The sequence below is a fragment of the Eubalaena glacialis genome, chromosome 10 (assembly GCF_028564815.1).
Source record: "Eubalaena glacialis isolate mEubGla1 chromosome 10, mEubGla1.1.hap2.+ XY, whole genome shotgun sequence".
Lineage (NCBI taxonomy): Eukaryota > Metazoa > Chordata > Mammalia > Artiodactyla > Balaenidae > Eubalaena > Eubalaena glacialis.
This window is the reverse complement of record NC_083725.1, coordinates 55,078,227-55,095,239: the sequence shown is the minus strand read 5'-3', so window position 1 is coordinate 55,095,239 and position 17,013 is coordinate 55,078,227. Positions and strand designations below refer to the sequence as shown.

At 36.9% G+C, this 17,013-nt stretch overlaps 1 protein-coding gene and 1 long non-coding RNA gene across 6 annotated transcripts in view; one reads left to right on the top strand and one right to left on the bottom strand.

Annotated features, from left to right (window-relative positions):
- LOC133099222 (uncharacterized) overlaps positions 1–8,436 on the top strand; it is a 243,028-nt gene extending 234,592 nt beyond the window's left edge. Inside the window, exon 7 of the long non-coding RNA XR_009702304.1 lies at positions 8,373–8,436. This is a non-coding gene — a long non-coding RNA (uncharacterized LOC133099222). The remainder of the gene's footprint in view (positions 1–8,372) is intronic.
- GRM5 (glutamate metabotropic receptor 5) overlaps positions 1–17,013 on the bottom strand; it is a 534,341-nt gene that overhangs the window by 234,934 nt on the left and 282,394 nt on the right. The gene's annotated exons all lie outside the window — the stretch shown is intronic.

The window sequence follows — 17,013 nt, the reverse complement described above, 5'->3', positions numbered from 1 at the left end:
GTTGGGGACCGCTGCTCTAGTCATTAAGTTGTGTTTTTGAAGAATATTTAAAGATGTGAGAAAACGTCCATGGTACAGTAGTAATTCATATGACACATAGAAAAACATATATAAACATTTAGGAAAACGTATGTTTGAAGGAAATACATCATGTGTTAGCATTTTTGTCTGTGCGGTTGAATTACAGATGTATTTTGTGTTCTGCCCAATACTTCTCTGTGTTTTCCCATAATTTCTATAATAACTATTTATAGTCGGAAGGATAATTATATGTTACTAATTAAAATAAAATCTATTAAAGTATTAGAAAGATTATAAGGAAATTTATCAAAATATTGAGAAGGCTTTTATTTAGGCAAAAGAACAATGAACATGCAATAGTATCACTCTTTTACTTATAATTTCTAAAGGTTCCTCACAGAAAGTATTTTTAAAATCCAAATGCCTTAGATACCGTACAAGATCCTTTATAACCTAGACCTTGGCTATCTTCTTTCCAGATTTATAATCTAGCCTCTGGGTATCTTTCAAGACTTAATCCCTAAAACTCTCTCTGAGATGTATTCTACTCTCTGGTTTTATCAAACCACTTGAGGGTGCCATATTTCTTCCTAAGTCAATGCCTGTACATGTGGTTCCATTTGCCTGGAATCACTAAAGCATAACCATTTTGAGGGCAAGGGTCATGTTGTCTTAAGACTGGTATTCAATTACCCAACACAGTGCTTACTATGCAGTAAGCCTTCAATACATATTTTTGAGTAAATAAAAGGTCTTCTTTTACCTACTTCTCCCTCCATTTTCAGCATAACAAAGTGGTTAGGTCCAGGCTTTAAAGCCAGTGGAACTGGAAGAGTGGTGTGTAGCTTTCACATTTACTCTATATGTGTTTCTGTTTGGAAGTTTTACAGTGGAAGTGTATTCATATACTACCTAGGTAATTTGAAATATAAAGATGAGAAAAGATGTTTTGTTGAAATGTTCTCTGACAGAAAGGAAAAGATTAGTTGTTATTATTGGGTGTTATCTTTTAATCCTCTGCTCAAATATCACCTCTTTCCTAAAGCCTTCTTGTATCCATATTTCCCCTGGGCCCAGTTTGCTTCTCTATCTTCCTGTTTTCCATTTAGCTTTTTTTTTTTTTTTTTTTTTGCCTCTATCTCTACATATTTCAGTGCATTGCAATTATTTACTTATGACTGTTTTCCATGCTCTTATGTGAGGGAGAGCACAAGGTCTGCTTGACATTTTACTCTAAAGACCTAACTCACAGTGTACATCCTGTAATGACTGAACATGCACAGGACTCCTTTCTCAGGTAACTCACAGACTCTGGAAAAGACCTCACCCAGAAGGTGACATTTGACTAAACTCCTCATTTGCTTCCAGTTGTTATTCCAATGCCCCTATGCAGTAAAGCATGCCTGGCCATCCTGTTTAAAATGGCCTCATACCATCCTTTGTCCATAACTCTCTGTCCCTTCCCTGTTATATTTTTCTCCTTAGTACTTACTACTATCTAACCTAGTATACACATTACTTATCTCTTTATTGCTTGTCTCTCCTTACTAGGATATCAGCTGTACGAAGACAGAGATACGAGTCTGTTTTATTCACTGCTCTATCCCTAGAGCCTACAACAGGCCCTGGTATACAGGAGGTATCCAGTTGATATTTGTGGAATAAATGAATGCCATGTAAAAAATTACGGAGAGATCCACAGGAGGTGGGAAGAGTAGCATGGCTCTGCTGTACCAAATCTAAGCCTTTTTCTTGAATATTGTTTTGACAACCAATGAGTGGCAGTGAACTCAAGATACTACCCTGGAAAGAGGTTTGAGTGGGAGTATTTTATATTGACGGATGAGTGCAGACCTCATCAGAATCTTAGCTGTCCCTAGCAGACAATTAAGTAAAGGGAAGGGTGAGCATCCTTTCATTAAATGTAGATGACCTACTAAGAGGCCACTTCCAGGCCTCTCATACAAGGTACTTGAGGGAATATCTGCCCAACAGCCTGCCATTCACCTTAAAAAATTGCCTAGACCCTGCCTCTCAAACAATCAGCTGGGTGAAGAAGGCTGTAAAGTCATACCCCACGAATCCTGGCCAAAAGAGTTTTAGCTTGAAATATACTTAACGCAGGTATAACCAGATACCCATCCTAGACAGGGTACGATCTCAACAAAGCCCCTTTTAGATCACTAGGCTTCCTCCCTGCAGTCCACCAGGATAAAGGGAATGAGAAACAGACCCTGAGGTAACTAGCTGAGGTACCTTACTGACATGACAGCCTGGGCAACAGATTGGGAGCAATAACAAAAGATACATTTGTTTTAGAACATTCGCTGACCCCCTTCTTTCCTTTCGGCAATATGAAGCTAACATGACCTACTGCTTGCTCAGACCTTTCCCATTTTTAGTTAATAAAACCAGACTGGCTGCTATAGAAGACCACTGGGCATTCTTTTCTCTGTAATGAGACATATCCAGTGTATCCAAACTGAAGTCAACACATTTTAGAAAAAGTTAGTTAGAAAGAATGTTGGAGAGCATCTTTCTGTTTAACCTCTCTGAAAAATTGTTTTGTGCCCTATCTGAAGACCACTCTATGGACTCAGACTCATGCAGTTTCTGTAGGACAATCATTACTAGGGGGTGTGTGTGTGTGTGTGTGTGTGTTTGGTGGGATGTTCCATGTTGAGCTTAAAATCATTCTGGGCTCAAAACCAGTCCCTATCAAGAGTGACAAATTTTCAGTAATGTCTATGAAACCTCAGATGTGTTTTTCCATAAGGTAGAACAAATACACCGTGGTTAATATAGGATAGCTATGATGTAGCATTTTAATATGTGGGTTCAAATCCTGGCATTGCCATTTTACTTCCTGCCTGACTTTAAGTACATTATTTAACCTTTTTGAAACTTTTTCTCCTCAGCTATAAATTTGGTAATAATAGAACTTTAATATAGGGTTGTTGGAAGGTTAAATGAGAGAATACATGTAAGACATTTAGCATCATGCCCTGCAACGCAGAAGCGAACTCAGCAACAGTTAGCTATAATAGTATTTCTATCATGGAAAGAGCAACTAACTTTCCTTCTTTCTAGGAACTGAATTTTTTTCGGTGTGAACATGGGGTTGAGACAGGTCCACGGACCTTTCTGATCATTACAGCCACCTCAGCAACATTTGGGAATCTGAACATAATAATGCATTGTTTCATATTTTCTTGATTTTATTAACTGAGGAATATAGAACTAGGAACTGTTCAAAAGTGGGAGCTCTCTTCCTAACTCAGAAAAACATGTTTAGTGCAAATTAGCAACTATAAGAACGTAGTTTAACATAGTTGTGGCATTATCTTTCATTGTAATTGGCGTTAATCATGTATACTTATACTTTTAAGATAAATATCAGCAGTTATTCCAAACGAGAATCATAGTGTTACACATGCACATACCCAGCTTTATCATGGGCCACCTAAGTAACTGAACAGTTTTTGACTAACGTCCAGCCACTGACAGTTTGTTGGAAATGAATGCAGAGCACCTATGAAGTCTCTCTCTGTAATGAAAATTTTATGCTTCCGAGGTTAATGTAGACAAGACTGTCCTATTGTACCAAGATTATCAAATATGTGAAAAGAAATTGACATAGGAAAAGACAACTTTTGTTCTTCACAATAGTAGATGCAAATTTGAAAGACTGTTCACTTTTATGAAGACACACCTCATTGCTTCCTAATTTCTTTCCAGAAAAACAGACTGGGGATGTAAGGTGTGACTGCGTGACTGGTGATACCTAATTATCACAAGCTGAACACATGGCCCGTTCCTGAGTATTGGGTCAATTCACATTTCTGAATCAGTTAGCAAAGCAATTAGAAGAAAACATCAAATAACTGAATATTCTCTTGGTCCACATTTAGTCAAGATTACGTGGCATGCCTGAGAATCGCTAACAATTAGCACCTGTGCATTTAGCTTGTAACCACATTTGACATTGTGTTTATACCTTTCTCTGGTTTTGGCCTTTTTTGGCAGGGAGAGGTATGGAATAGCAGAATGATATTAATAAGCCGCTCCTGTAAAATTGTGATCATTTGAGTTGGTACTGCCACAGAGGGCCTTGAGGGCCTGATGTAGCATCTACCTGCAACACTTGTAGCTTCCTGGGGAACCTGCCGAGCTTTTTGACACTGCCCCATCCTGCTCCGGGCCCTTGCTGTGACCGTCTTTCGGTCACATCTCTAACTGTTGAGGAGAAGGAAAACCCAAAAGTGTGAGGAATCACTTCATGGTAGCTTTTGTATTTTTCAGAGGCCATAACATGCAGAACTCAGTGCAGCTGCTTCTACTTCCTAAATCTCTCACATTTGTCCGGGAGGAACAAGCACAGTGAATCTCTGTGCACGGAGACAAGGGAGATCCCTGGGCAAAAAGCCAGAAATTTCCCATTGTTTGCCGTATGACAAAATTGTTTAGTATGGGCTTTCTAGCATTTTGTGGCTATGCCATTATTTATTTATATTTTTAAATCAATAGACTTTTTTTTAGAGCCGTTTCAGGTTTATGGAAAAATTTATCAGAAAGTACAGAGTTCCCATATATCCCCCCTCCCTGCACCCCTGGTTTCCCTTATTATTAACATATTGCATTAGTGTAGTGTATTTGTTACAATTGATGAACCAGTATTGATACATTATTATTGACTGAAGTCCACTAAAGTTTACATTAAACTTCAGGCTTTGTATTGTACATTCTATGAGTTTTGACATGTGTATAATGACATGTGTCCACCATTATGGTATCTTACCGAATAGTTTCACTGCCCTAAACATCCTCCGTGCTCTACTCATTCACCTGTCTGCCCCTTCACTCCGTCTTCACCTACTGAAATCATATTCATTCTTCAGGTCTCCACCCAACTGACCTTTTCCCAGGAAACCTTCCCTGGCACTCTGCTCACATTAGGCTCTAAAGTTACTGGCTTCCTAATACCCCATACTTCCTCTTCACAGTACGTCTCATAATTGTTATTTCATACTAATCTATTTGAATTTATCTTCCTCTCTAGACAGTATGTCTCAGAAGGGTAGGATTGCATGTATTTTACTCACTGCTTTATTCTCAGAAGCCGTCGCAGTGATTGGGCATTGCAGGAAACCAATAAATATGTATTGAGTAAATGAATGGATAACAAACATATTGATATAAATATTACACTTCCAGATAGTAACTATAAATTAAAAAGAAAATCTTTATCAGTGCACTACTGAAAACAGAAACTTCTGTTATCCAGAAAAATTGCCATCTTTTAAATGGCTCCAGAAAGTTGACAAAGTCCTTTATCAGACACACATAGCCCCATGTACAAGGTTCTTCATGACCTCACTCATGCTACTTCTCCAGCCTCATCACCTGCCTTATATGTGATGATCCAGTAATGCTGGACTGAACTGCTTGCTATTCCTCACAGGCGCTATGTTGTTTTACAGCCTTGTGACATTGCACAGTCTTCTTTTACTGCTTGAAAGGGCCTCACTGCCTGGCAAATCACCTGTCATTCTTCTTGATACAACTTGGGTGTAATCTTCCCCAGGAAGCCTTCTATGAACTCCCAGCTGAGGCTAGGTGTATCTCTGTGCTGCCACGTCACTCTGTGTAGCCCTATATCATGGTGCAAATGTTCGACAAATATTTAACAAATGAGACTGAATATCCTTTACCAAATTACACCAACATCACTGGAATATTTTTCTTTATCTTCTTATCTTCCCTTGAGACTGGGAGTGACATCAGTGACAAAACTGTCTTGTTCACTGCTCTGTCTTCAGTGCCTGGCATGGAATAGCCACCTGACCTAAGTTTACTGAGATTAACTGAATGATCAATGCCAAACAGTATTAAGCAAGGTCAGATTTACTCGAGTTTTCTATTGAAATAATCACAGCCTCCTTTTTGTTCAGCCTTGATAATTTAAGGGCTTATATTAGGAGTTTGGGATTAACATATACACACTACTATATATAAAATAGATAAACAACAAGGGCCTACTGTATAGCACAGGGAGCTATAGTCAATATCTTGTAATCACATATAATGGAAAAGAATCTGAAAAAGAACACATATATGTATATGTATATCTGAATCACTTTGCTGTACACCTGAAACTAACACAACACTGTAAATCAACTATACTTCAATGTAAATAAATAAATAAAGTGTGTGTGTGTGTGTGTGTGTGTGTGTGTGTGTGTGTGTATGACTTTGCTGACTTCCCCAACAGCTGCCAGCATGTATATCTTCTAGACTGTGAACGGGGTGATATGTCCCATTATGTCCCAGCTTCAGTCTAAACTGACCTAGGACCACTGAATCAAGGCCCTTGTTGTTAGACACCTCACAAAAATGAGACCAAAAGTAAGATTTGTCCAGGTTCTCTTGGATAGCATCCTAGTTCCTCCTTCATTGACTGACACAATCAGTATTCATCCATTCACTCTTTGAAACATCCCCGCCTGCCACCAAATGTGAGCACTCCTTCCTCTGCGCTCTACCACACACTGTACACGCTGCCATAACAGCACTTACCGAGTTGTATTCAAACCACTTGTTGAAACGTATGTCTCTCCTGTTTGACTGCAAGCTCGCTGAGGGCAGGGCTCTGTTCCATTAATCTCTAAATCCCAAGAATCTATTCCATGGACACATCCATCAGTACTTTTCAAATGAATGAACCAATGACCATATGTACAATAAGAATAAGTAGAGTGTAGTTACAAATAGGTGTCATAAATATATAAAAAGAAAGAAATCCACACTATTTGCAAACTACAATATAATCTCCAACACTGGCTCTGGGGAAGAACTGACATTTACTGAATGTCTACTATGTACCATGCTGGGTTCTAAGCACTTTGTCAGTATTACCTTGTTTCATCTTTATAATAGTCTGTCAAAGTAGATACAATCACCTTATTTTTCAGATGAGGAAACATGAATTCAGAGAACGGGGTTATACATTTAAGAAATGTCTGACACCAAAGTTCCTTTTCCTGCTATTGAGAGACTATTATTTGAAGAGAAAAATATACAGAATGGGAGAGAATCCATGGAGAAAGATGAAGGGATTTCCGATTAAGGGTCAAAAGTATTCCTCCCCATGCAAAACTTTGTTGGCCTCAGAACACAAAGTCTCATTCTATCCCCTTGACTGTCCCCAACCGTCTCTCTGTATCTAAGCAGATAGAACTCACTCCACCCCAGAGAACCTGGAAGGCTTGTCCTGGTGATACTGTTCTAGGACTGGGTGACATCAGAGATGCCTTAGATTAGGATCCTTGTCAAAGAATCCTTTCAAAGCTCTGATTACTTAAGTGCATTTTCTCTCTTTTTTTTTTTTTCTGAATTTCCTGAACATTTAAATTTTAGTACAATTTACTGATCTTGCCAAATAGATTTCATAGGGATGGCCCAAAAAAACTATTTAGCAATAATAGATGTAATGGCAGATGAAAAATTTTTAGTTTCTATAGGATCAAGCAAACTTTGTATTATTGTGTGTCATTTCTCTGGGTATTTATACATTATTTTCCTCATTATACTGTAAGCTCTTTGAAAACAGGAACCACATTCTCCTTAGCTGTGCATCCCCAGCATCTAGAACAGTATCTTAAACATAATAGATGTAAATAAAAGTCTGTCATTGAATAATGAAAACATATATATGTCTCCCATCTGTTCCTGAAGGTTCTGGAAAGCCTCATAAAATTATACACTTTGAGATGAGGAATACTTTTTCCCATTATACACACACACACACACACGTGTGTGTGTGTGTGTGTGTGTGTGTGTAGAAACTGAGATTCCATATATTGTGAGGGCTGGAACCCACATTTTCTGAATCTCAGTCCTCTCTGTTTGCAATTTAAGCATCTTGGAGGCTAGGTGTTGTCATACATGGCATACCTTGAGAGCCCAGCAAATTTCTAACTGTGAGATTTTTCTCTTTTCAGAGAAATGAGCAATGCTGCCATCTATATACTATGGTAGTTTTAGACACATTAACAAGTGAAAATGAAAAAGCTGGAAATAGCAAAGGTTTTGTGGTTAGATATTAAGATTTCTGGGAGTTGACCCCAAAGGACTGCAGATGTTTTCTCTGCTTGTCTGTGTTACATAATAGCAGAGAAGCTTCTCAGGAACCCGAGTAGATTTTACTATTGCAAATGTTCATGGTTCTGGAGAAGCTCAAGGGAATTAATAAGTTTAGAGAAGGCAATTGGCTTCTGTAAGAACAAAATGCAGTAGTGAAGAAAAGCACAGAAAAAAGAGTGCCTATAACCAACCCTACCCCTACCTTACAGGTTTCCTGCACATTCTAAATCAGCCAAGTCTCCTGATGCCTGTGTGCTCTGCATTTCTAAGATGGTGAGTGAATAATGTTTACTAAAGCGTGGTGTAAAGACCACTGGGAATATACAAGATGATTTTAGGTACTTACTGATGGATATTTTTATTTCAACAGCTCTGCATTTTTTTATGGTTAAGTTATGTTTATTAAAATTACTGCATTCTTCCATTTATAGAAGTAAAGCAAACTCTCCTTCTAAAAAACTTATTTCAATATAGAAGTGATTGATTCAGAAACAACAAAGAAACTTCTAGTATAGGTAGTTTTTCATGGATATGAAAAACTATTTCTGATCAATGAAACAATCGCAACTGACATTTAAGAAACACTAGGTTACAGAATAAGTTGACCAAAGTAGTCTTTATCTCCCAACTTCCTTTGTGAAATAAAAGGCTCCCACAGTTGCATTTCCTCAGCATGTGAACCTGATTTAAATTTGAGACTATTTGGATCATTTCTTTTAAGGCTAGAAACCTAAAACGAAAGTTTTCTGTATTATTTTTCTTAAAAAAACCCACAGTACTTGGTATAGTAGGTGCTAAATAAAGGCAGCAAGTTAGGCATTTTTAAAGAGCCTGCGACTGATGATGTGTACAGAAAATTGGAAACAGATTCCAGAGTTGTAACTGATAGCGTTTGGGAACCAGATGGCTGTGCTGGACGATCAGAGAGTGACATCGTAGATGGAGTCTAGGTTCACTAAATTCACATTTAATAAGATAACAATATATGAAAATAAATGAATTCTATAATATACTCATAAACTGGTCTCATATTTTTGACATTCTGCATCCATGTGCACAAAGTAAACCTATCTTAATCTATCACTGCTTTTATAACACGAGTTATTCACTCTAATGAAATCATCTCATTATATAACGCTAAGAAATATATTAAATTTAGTCGTATTTTTTTAAAATGTTGATGTTCACCACATTCTCACCCTTGTCTCATGGGCTTTTCCTGCATTTGCCCAAAAATAACTGTTACTTTAACAGTGAAATGAAATCTCTCAGCTTCCCTGGCTCTCTATGGGCAGTGGCAGTAAACTTAGCCTGAAAATGTAGTTTTGCCAGCATTTCATTTTGCCAGAAAAAGAAATAAAACAAGTGCTCAGGATAAACATTTTCCATGTCCATTAACTTGTTTGATTTCGCATGGGTAAAACTTTTATTTTGTTCCATGTCACTTCTTACCTGTCTCTATTCATCCCTGCCAGCTTTATTTCCACACAGCAGTCTGTAATAGTAGCCTGCCCAGAGGCTATTCTTAGTCCTATCCTAGTTCTCTGGACCCTGAGCCAAGAAGAATCTGGAAGTAGGTTGGGGCCTCCTTCCCTTTGACAGGTAAACAGGGTCTGAAATGTGTCTGTTCTCCCCACGCCCAATATCCTGGGTATGGAGGCAGCCCCTGGGTGTACACTGAGCTGCAGCTTCACACTAGCGCGAACACCCATCTGTGTGTGCTTCTTGTCTTTCCCCTAGTTTATAACTGGAAAACAGTTCATCATTTTTTCACCCTATTCTCAAATCTGCAAAGTCATAATGTCAAAATGTCAGACTGTGCAGGTGATATAGCCTGGGGTGATGCCATTCTCCATCCTGCTGACACACAACACGTACATCCAGCCACAGGCTCTAACCCACAGTCCAGAGGGGGGTACACTTGCAAAACTGTTTGATAACCAAACTCAAAAGACACAGTTATTAATTACTTTTATGCCTAGAGTGACCGTGCGGCCTAGTTTTCCTGTGACATTTCCCTTCATGCCTGTTCTCCCAGAGTGATAATACGTTTGAGTACTCTCAGAGTTGTACTGATTTAGACAATAAACTGTGGTCATTCTATTTGTGTCCTTAGAAAAACCTCTTCACCTCTCTTAGCCACAATCAAAGGGACTGAATACTATGATTTCTAAAGACCCTTACAGTTCTAACATTCTGCAAGAAATAAAGCCCACCTCAAGTACACAGAAAAACAAACAAGGGATTTTGTAAACCAAAACCAAAACAAAACTTTCCTGAAATCCGCCCATCCCGAGTAATAATATGAAATTTGCTTTAATTTTGGATTCACAGACTAACTTTTCCAGGGATTTTGTGTTTTCACGTGCAAATTGATTTTATGTCTACCCGACCTTACACAGGTGAAGAAAGATAAGTTCTGATGGCCCTGGAGGCTTATTTTCTCTCTGTCTCTTGCTCGGCATCGCTTTGCAAGAAGCTAGATGTACAGGTCTCAGTCAGCTCAAAGACAGAGCAAGCTGATTCCTGTAGCTTCACTCTGGAGGTCCCCTTTCCAACAAGGCTATTTCCTCAACCAAGAAGCCTCTGTAATTACATAGTGGAGTTGATGTTCCCTGCTTTCCTTTCCAATTTTCTTACAAATATGTGAGTGTGAAGAAGGCAGGGTCCTGCTTTGCTAGCATTTTTTGTGGTGCCTTCAGTTGGCCCACTCAGGCATGTTTCTCTTCAGGACGACAACGGATGGGGAAACTGTATAATTTTCTGAGCCTCTGTCATTAAGTCCCCTTGCATGGCGATGGTATAATACACCATGACAAAACTGGAGTGGTCCTTTCATGGTATCAGTAGTCATTCCATCAGGATGCAAAATTATTTATCATCAGTATACCGAGAATGAGGCAGCACAGTTTAACAAGAGTACTGGAAAACCTCTGGCCCCTGTCCCAAGCCTCCCATGTTGAGGCTGTGCAGTCTTGTCGTGTAGCCTCCAAATCTGTCTGTTCATCTAGGAAATAAATGCACTGGATAGATCAAACTAAATTCTGGCCCATTAAGCTACCTAAATAAATTGATTGTGGAATCCAGGGTTTTAAAAAGAGAAAGCCACTAGAGAAAGAGAGAATATGAATCCCAGATATTATGTCTGGATATGAGCCTGCAATTTCAAGTTCAAGTTGTGAAAAAATTTCATGCCTGCTAAGAGAATAGTCAGTTCTATAAAACGCTGCTTCTTATGTTCAGATACAGATTTCGTTATTGATGGCTCTTCCAGACAGTTCAATACCATTAGGGTGCACATCTAGGTCTCAGCCTTGTCACAGGCAGAGTTAAGAGTTGAATAGACCCTGCAGGTCCAACCTCCAGAACTGAGTTGAAGTCAGGAATGGTGTCTTTCTCGGGAAGCCCCAGTGCCTTACATCCAGGAGGTATTCAACAAATACTTAAATGTTGATGAAACCTGATGAAATTTAGGGGCATGTAACATATAGAAGAGGTTTAATATATGTTAAGTTCTTTCACGTCTTTTCTTTTTTCACAAAAAGACTGAGCCTCAGATATTTCAAAATGCCTATAACTGGTAAAGCAAGAATTACTGTTTTTTAATTCCATGTGTAGTGATCTGTCTTCTATACTGATATGGGAGTATTGAGGCATATCATATGAGGCATGTCAACAAGAGAAGAGCTACATGAGAGACTTGTACAGAATGTCTTGTGGTATTTTATTCCAGGTCTGTGGAAACTAAAAGGTGGGGGGCATCTTGTCATGATTTTAGTCTCTAATCTTCTTTAACATCAAGCTATACTACAGGATACATGTTCCTTTTTAACAGATTTTAAAAGACTAAATGAAATTCAGCTTGAAAATATTTTTAATGTTATAAAGTTATATCTGGGAGCTTTATAAATGGGAGCAGCAGTTATGTAATTCCCAAATTGCACAGTTAGTTACTATGTCCATGAACCTTTCAAACAAAGGTAACTATACAAATGAGCTACTACCAGAGACACTGGTTTTAATTCAGGGAGAATTTCTAGTGTTTGCTTTTGACACAGGAGTATTTTCATTGGAAACTTTTGTTTTCCTTCTACTAATAACAAACAATACAGACCAGAATTTCTAACTGCTGTTGCATAATTAGTGTCTCCACAGTCTTGGTTTGCCCAGCATGACTGGATTTAAGCCTGTTGTCCTGGCATAATTATTAATAGCACTTTCAGAAGTGAAAGTGGTCACCCTAAGGTATGCTGGTTGGCTCATCTTGAGATATGGATCCTCTCAGCCTTGGGCAGAGCATGAGCCAGACACTTGCAGCCATCTGTGTATGCATTATGCCGGGAAAACATTACCATTTTTCTCAATGTGCCATGGCAATAATGTGGCTGACACACTAACTGGATAGTGCAGGGCTAGGCAAAGAAAAACTATGGCCCAACTGCAAAAAAAGGGCACAGGAGAAATGTGATGGATTTGTTACTTTCCCCGAGAAACTCTAAGGAATTAGGGACCTATATTTCAAAGTTTATTTGGGGAGTTATAATACTCTAATCAACAATGCTAGTTTTCAAACCAAGCTCGTAGATACAGAGAACAGATTGGTAGTTGCCACAGGCAGAGGGTGGGGCTGGGAGAAATGGGTGAAGGGGGTCAAAAGGTACAAACTTCCAGTTATAAAATAAGCAAGTCATGGGGATATACTGCACAGTGTCATGGCTCTAGTTAACAATACTGTATTGCACATTTGAAAGTTGCTAAGAAAGCAGACCTTAAAAGTTCTCATCATAAAAAAAATTTTAACTATGTAAGGTGACAGGCGTTAACTAGAATTATTGTGGTGATCATTTTTCAATGTATACAAACATTGAATCATTACGTTATACATGTGAAACTAATATAATGTTATATGTCAATTAGACCTCAATTTAAAAAAATTACACAAGTCACAACAGTGCTGGTTTTTCCATAATAAAAGAGAATTTGGAATCATGAACTTAGGTTTGAATCTTGACTATTGACGTGCCCTTTGGCAATTTACTTGCCCTTTCTAATTCTTGGTTTCCTTGTCTATTAGATGGGCCTAATTTTACTTATATCTTATAGGATTATTATGAGGATTAAAATCACACATCAAGAATCTAATACCAAACACTCAAATTGATATTAATAATTATTATCAAATGATACCTGGGTATGTTATTCCAATAGAACTTACTACACTAACAATGAATGTTCTTGCTCATTTTCCACCATAGGCTGTAACCTTCTTGAGGGCAAAGATGGTCTTATTCATCTTAGTATCCAAGAGACAGCAATGATGATTTTGATTCGTGGTATGCAGTTAAACAAATGTTTTGAAAGAAAGGTTAAACAAGAAGTAGAAACCTTAGTTTACATTCCTATCTTTTGTGTGAATTTGCTGCATATCTTTGGAAGATTTCCTTCTCTGGACTTCAGAACAAATGTATTCATTATTTTAATAATTTCCGTCAAACTGAACAATATTAATTATTATTGATAATTAAATTACATGAATCAATCCAATTGCAAAAATGCCATATATTTTTTGATCAGTTAAATAAACCAACTTTACTTTTAGGAACTAGAACATACATCACTTTAGAAGTGGATACTTCTAAATACTCAATATTTTTTAATTTAGGAAAAACTATTTACATGCACAAGGGTATTTGTTCTAGCACTGCTTATAACAATTAGTAAAAATAATCTATATCTCCAGTGACAGTAAAATGATTAAGGTAAATATGTTTAGCTACATGATGTAATATTTTGCTGTCACTGAAACCAATATATAAGAAAAACCATAACACAGAAAAATCTTAAAAATGTTAAAGTGATAAAAAGTGGTATGCAGAATTCATAATTACAATATTTTTGAAACTTGCATATGAAAATGAATAAACTAGAATGAAGAAAGTTGGAAATTTTATCTAGTGAAAATAGATTTTAAAAAATTCAGTTATTCAAAGAGTAGTTTTGAAGCAAAACACTGTAAGCTATTACTAACGTTTGAAATCATAGGGCATTTTTGAAATGTTTAAACTCATGTTTCTGTATTTTTATAGTATTATCATTTTATTATTCGTATTTTAGCATAATTATAAAATCTCTTCTGAATATAAAATGTAAGAATAGAGTATAAAAAGACTTATTATATAATGTAAAGCTGGTAACCTAAGTATTATGTTTCAACATTTGTGCAATAAATGGGTATTTAAGAAATGTTATAGAGAAATCAATGATCAGAACCTCAGTAAAATGGTGTCCTCTGGTTCCTGAATTGCATTTCATGGGCTGCCTTCCCTAAATTTGCATTATAATAAAATATTCATCCACTTCCAAGCCTTTACTTAAAACTGCCCCATATATTGTTTGGGATACCTGAGTAGCAAATGTATTAGTGATAGAGCTGCTCATAAGAGGACTCTTTTTCAATTCCACCATCTGCCTCTGCAAATGTGAAGATGTCTGAGTTCACAATTCTTGACTGGTCAATTTAAACATGAGCTACTATTTCACAGTTAAGAAAGCAATGCTCATACCTGCAGACTACTTTTCCTTCTCTGAATGTTGTACCATATGATCCTGCAGTTCCACTCCTGGGCATATATCATGCACTCCCATGTTCATTGAAGCACTATTTATAATAGCCAGGACATGGAAGCAACCTAAATGTCTATCGACAGATGAATAGATAAAGAAGATGTGGTATTGATACATATATACAATGGAAAATTACTCAGCCATAAAAAGGAATGAAGTAATGCCATTTGCAGCAACATGGATGGACCTAGAGAATACCATACTAAGTGAAGTAAATCAGACAGAGAAAGACAAATATCATATGATATCACTTATATGTGGAATCTAAAAACATGATACAAATGAACTTATTTACAAAACAGAAACAGACTCATAGACATAGATAATAAACTTAGGGTTACCAAAGGGGAAAGTTGGGGGGGGGGGGCGAGGGAAAAATTAGGAATTTGGGACTAACATATATATACTACTATATATTAATATAAAATAGATAAACAACAAGGACCTACTGTATAGCACAGGGAACAATACTCAATATTTTGTATACTCAATATTTTATAAAGTGTAATCGCTTTGCTGTACACCTGAAACTAACACAAAGTTGTATTGATAAATCAACTATATTTCAATAAAAAATAAATTTTTAAAATGCAAAATAAATAAATAAATAACATAAAGTAGCCAGTGTTTTATGCCATGATCTTCACTTCCACTTCATAACACAGTCACCCTTGTACCTCTCTACTTAATGATCTTGACATCATCTTGTCCAAAATCCTTCCATGGCTCCTTACTGACGACTGGATGAAGTTACATTTTTGTCACTGTTTTCAAGACCCTTTTCAATGAAACTTTAATACCCACGTCCCACTTACCTCCTACAAATTCCCCATGCTCCACAATAAACCTCTCACTGAAATTACCTGCTCTTGGCTCTTTGGTAATGCCACTGTTACACTGAGACTTCCCTTCTTCCCCTAAATTTACGTGTTTTGATTCCAGATATCATTCAAAGTGCAGCTAAAATGCTGCCTTGTTCATGAAGTATTTTTATTCCCATTAGAAAAGATCTCTTGATTTCTAACCTTCACATAGAGTTAAACATTTCATAGCATTTAGCACCTTTTACATTGTCATTTTATATCTTTTACTAGACTATTAGTTCCTGGAGTATAAACCCCTATGTTTGCTTTATGTAACTATCACAGAAGTAGAACTAGTACCCTTCTTGGCATATGGCAAATAAGTTCAGACTTATAAAAATCCCCCTAGTAGTACAAATAATTCTCATGTAACCTTCACCCAGATCCCCCAAGTGGTAACAGGTTACATAAGCAAGTATAATTTTCAAGACCAGGGAATTGACTTCAATTCTAAACTGATAACTAGTCTACTGAGTTTTTTCAACGTTTTTCAATTTCTCCACTAAAGACCTTTCTCTGGACAAGGATCCAATCTAGGATCGTATACAGCATTTAGTTGTCATGTCACCTTAAGTTTCCTTTAAGACAGATCTTCAGTCTTCTTTTATTTTTGATGGCTGTCCCTTTTGAAGAATACTGGCCAGTCATTTTGTAGAATATTGCTCAATTTGGGTTTGTCTACATTTCTTCCTGATTAAATTTAGATTGCATACTTTTGGTAAGAATACCACAGAAGTTATTTTGAGCCCTCCTAGGGAATCATATCAAGAGGCACATGATATTGATATGTCTCATTATTAATGATGTTCATTTTGATGTTCATCACTTGGTTAAGATGATTTTTGTCTGGCCTCTCTGATATCAAGTTACTGTTTTCTCCTTGGTAATAGCTAAGTACATTGTAGAGAGATGCTTTCAGAATATGAAAATATCCTATTTCTCATTACTTTAACACACAAATTTTAGCATCCACTGATGATACTTGCCTGAAACAATTATTACTATGATGTTTACCAGATGATGATTTTTTTTTTCTATTTTCATCACTCTTTCAACACTCACTAATTCAAATTCTACCATGAGGAATATCTTTCCACCTCATTCCTCATTTATTCATATTCAATTATTTAATTCTACTATTTATTCATGAATATTTTCCACTTCATATTTTTAATAGAATTAAATATATGTTGGAGCAGCACATATATTTTTAGAGACTATATGTTTAGGATTCAGATGGGTACTGTTCTGAATGTTCCATACATTTCAACTCATTAATCTGAAAGTAACCCTATGAGATAGGTAATATTTAAAGATGAGGAAATTGAGGCACAGGAAACTTATATAACTTGCCCAAGTCATT